This window comes from Myotis brandtii, unplaced genomic scaffold, assembly GCF_000412655.1.
Source record: "Myotis brandtii unplaced genomic scaffold, ASM41265v1 scaffold186, whole genome shotgun sequence".
Lineage (NCBI taxonomy): Eukaryota > Metazoa > Chordata > Mammalia > Chiroptera > Vespertilionidae > Myotis > Myotis brandtii.
The window spans coordinates 2501949-2506340 of record NW_005356905.1 but is presented as its reverse complement, the minus strand read 5'-3'; positions in this window follow the sequence as shown (position 1 = coordinate 2506340).

Here is a 4392-nt window from a genome sequence, read left to right as displayed (position 1 = left end):
GTAAATCATCAAAATGAGATCATAAGTGTTAATGTACACTGGACATGAAAACAAAGACCCGTTTAGCAGCAGACATTGGTTTACTCTGCAGCCTGTGTTTTCTATTTCCCCTTTCCTTCCCTACCCCCTCCCTTTTTTTTCTTTTTTCTTTTTAGGTTTTTTTTCTTTTTTTTCTTTTTTAGTTTTGTTTTTTGTTTTTGGGGATTTTTGTTTTGTTTTGAGGGGTTTTTTTTGTTTGTTTTTGTCTCTTTTTTTTAGGTTTTGTTTTTTGGTTTTTTTTTTAGGTTTTTTGTTTTTTTTTTTTTTTTTTTTTTTTTTAGTTTTTATTTACTCTACCTAGTATGGCTTTTTAGTTGCTTCTCAAGTCAGAAAACTTTTCAGGAAGGTTTCCCTGTGCATTTGCACCAGATGAATGTTTGATGCTATGAAAAGCTTTCCATATCATCAGAACTAATTTGTGTAGATTTTTGCATGGAAAAAAAAAAAATCAAATTTCCCTCAAAATAGACTGTGTTGCAGTACACATGTTGCCATAATAGTATAAAACAGTAAAATGTGCTTTAAAAATACATCCTTTTCATTTTCAGAGATAACATAAAGATCTTTGCATGAGGTAAATCTACAACATAGTTTATTTTTAGATTTTGTTAAGTCCTGTAAAGAAGAAGAAAAAAGTTTCAGTTGTAGTAGAATACCGTGCTGTGTTTAAATGTTATTTGTTTTCAAACTTTGTTTTCTATGAAAATGATATGGAAACTTCTAAAATCGAATTTGGTGCATATGTACTGCTGAATAAAGACTGATGAAGAGATTTGAATAGATGTACAAATCAAGTAATGGTTTGAACACCTTTAATAATATGCCTAATCTGTTCAATTGTTTTAGAATCTTTTTATCTTAGATGTAGGCAGCCATGAACAATCTATTTTGAGCCACTTTAGGGAGAAAACTTTGTATTTTTAAAACTTGCATAAGAGTTATGCAAGTGGTTTTTATAAATTGGAATAATACCTCAGTTTTGAGGTTATGCACACTAAATTAAATGTGACATAAATTAATTTGTACAAAAAGAACTCTTTATAAGGTGGCTCATTGTAGGAAATCCTGTGCCTTCCCCTTTGAGCACAAGTGTTGCATGAACAACAGTTTGCTATAAGAAACATACCAGATTAGCCACCATTAGCATCTATATCTACTTTGTGTTTAAGAATCAACTGGTAAATCTGAAACACTGTAGAATGGATAAAAATTATTTTGTGATCATAACTCTTTGTTGAACTAGAGTATTTTTGCAGCATTCCTTGTCATCAGAAACATGGATAAAGTTTAAAACTAGAAGCAGCAGAAAACTAGCTTGTAAAATTTATCCAAGTAGAGTGCAGGCTAGGCTGTGTTGGGGAAATAAACATTAAACTTAAGCAATGTTTTACATGGGGTGTGTGTTTGCTGTGTGGATTTATTATACATATTAATGTAAAGTTAGAGTATAACTCAATGTATTGTATTAGTTTGTCTTTCTAAATAAGCTTTTGACCTAGAAGCAACATAACAGACATATTTCTTCAGTTCTGTAATTTCAGTATAAACATTAATATTTTAATCCACTGAATTTGTTCAGATGACACCATCTGTACTTCTGCTTTCTCCCTATTCAGATCAAAGTTTTGACCTTTCTTCATTCTTCCAGCAAAATGGACTGAGAGACTTGAGCTATATTTTAAGTATTACTATAGCTTCAACATACAGTTCTTAATGATAGATTGCATACAAGGCGTGGTTTTTATAGAAGGCTTAAGTTACCACAAGGTGAACATAACAATACATGATTTATGTTTCTTAGCAATAAAAAATTTGGTTCAAAGTAAGCTGAGGAGGTTATAGTAGGCCAAATGATTTTATAGAATAGTTATCCTTTATATATACACTAGAGGCCCAATGCACGAAATTTGTGCAAGAGTAGACCTACCTTCCCCAGCTGCTGGCACCAGCTTCCCTCTGGCACCCAGGACCCAGGCTTCCCTCCCTCCGGCCACCGGCAGGCACCCGGGACCCAGGCTTCCCTCACAGCCCTGGCTTCATCTGGAAGGAAGTCTGGTCTAATTAGCATATTATGCTTTTATTATAGCTACTAATTGTAGGTGATATTAACATCTGAGTACAAGGGCTACCTGATGGTCTAAATATTTCCTTTCTACCCATGGTCCATGGTCTCATATGGGACCTTGATATTCTAATACAGGGGTGGGGAACCATTGGGATATTTATAACATCATTTGGGGGCCATACAAAGTTATCAACTTAAAAATCAGCTTGCTATATTTGGTCAAACTTTCAATTAACTCACCCCTAATCCCTTGGTAGGGCCAGACCAAATAATTTCAAGGGCCTTCCTTATATGGCCCTCGGGCTGGTCGTTCCCCACCCCTGTTCTAATGGAATTCTAGGAAGAACTTGGCCATGTCTGGAATTTGTTTCAGCACAGTTAACAGTTCATCACAGCCAGTGATCTAGGAAACACTCATTTTTAACATAGAACATTATTTGTGATGAGGGGGAAAATGAAATAAGCCTTTAGTAAGCTAATTGTTCTTGGCTTCTCGTGTTTAAACTGCCTTTTTGGAGTATTGAGCTCTTTCGAGTGCTATAAAAATATGAATGTCAGTATGAGAGTAGCTGTGGTCTAAATATATTTTTTAAAGTTTTTTTTTCCTTTCTATTGTGTGTCATGGATTTAGTACTTTCCACATTACTCTGAACCAAACCCAGAGTATTCCTATAATTGAAGCTCTTGACTATTAAAAATACAACTGGATGATTTTTTAATATTTAGTTTCAGCTTACCTTAGTGACTGAAATTTATAGGTTTATTTTTTCTTTGTAAAGTGACTGGGTTTATTGTAATACTAGAGGCCCGGTGCATGAAAATTCGTGCACTGGGAGGGGTCCCTCAGCCTGGCCTGCCCCCTCTCACAGTCCGGGAGCCCTCATGGGATGTCCTGCTGACAACTTAGGCCCGCTCCCCTAAGCCCTAGTCTGGCCTCCCTCTGCAGGAGGCGACCGGGTCGATCAGGGAAAGGTGCCACCCCCATCACCCCTCTGCTGCTGCCACTGCCAGCTGCCGCAGCTGCCAGCCCTCCTTGGCCCTCACACTGCTGCTGCTGCCACCCCTTCTCAGTCCTTGCAGCCACCACTGCTTTTGTCCCAGAGGACATCGGAAAGATGTCCGGAAGATGTCTGGTCTACTAATCTAATTAGCATATTACCCTTTTATTAGTATAGATTATATAATTTCTAGAATGCCCTATTTGGGTTCTCCATGGCCTCAGTTTCTTCAAGAAGAGAGAAATTAAGCTAAGCTTTGGCTTTAAGAAATTACATATTTTCTGTTGCTGTATAACAAATTACCACGAACTTAGAGTTTAAGACAACATATTATTTCACAGTTTCTGTGGGTCAAGAGTCCAGGTACAGCTTAGCTCAGGCTCTCACGGGCTACAGTCAAGGTTTCATCTGAAGCTGGTCCTCTTCCATACTTCTTTTTTTTTTTAATATATTTTGTTGATTTTTTTACAGAGAGGAAGGGAGAGGGATAGAGAGCTAGAAACATCGATGAGAGAGAAACATCGATCAGCTGCCTCTTGCACATCTCCTACTGGGGATGTGCCCGAAACCAAGGTGCATGCCCTTGACCAGAATTGAACCTGGAACCCCTCAGTCCGCAGGACGACGCTCTATCCACTGTTAGAGCCTCTTCCATACTTCTGTTGCAGAGTCCATTTCCTTTCAGCTGTAGAACTGATGGCTGCTTGTTTCAAGGCCTGCAGGAGAAATTTCTGATTTTGGAGAAAGTCCTAAGCCTGCTTTTAAAGGATTCACTTGATTAAATCAGGCCCACCAGAGGTGAACTCCCTTTTGATTAACTCGAAATCGAACTGATTAGTGCCTTGATTACACCTGCAAAATCCCTTCCCCTTTGCCTGTGCTGTAGCCTTATCACAGGGTAATATCCATTACATTCACAGATCCTGCCCACACTTAAGGGAAGGGGATTAAAAAGATATGTACATCAGGAAATCTTGGGAGTCATCTTAAGAGTTCTGCCTACCACAAAGTAATAACAGTATTTAGATCTGGAGCAATTTAGGTGATCAGCTAATTATACGTTTATCTTTAGATCAAGGTCACCTATGAGAATCTTAAGAAAATTGGACCAGCTCCTCCTCTCCCCCCCCCCCATGCATATCTACACTAATAAAGGAAAGATGCAAATTGACCATACCCCCAAATGCTTCCCATTGGCTAATCAGCAGGATATGCAAATTAACTGCCAACCAAGATGGCGGCCGGCAGCCAGGCAGCTGAAGCGAACAGGAGGCTTGCTTGCTCCAGTGA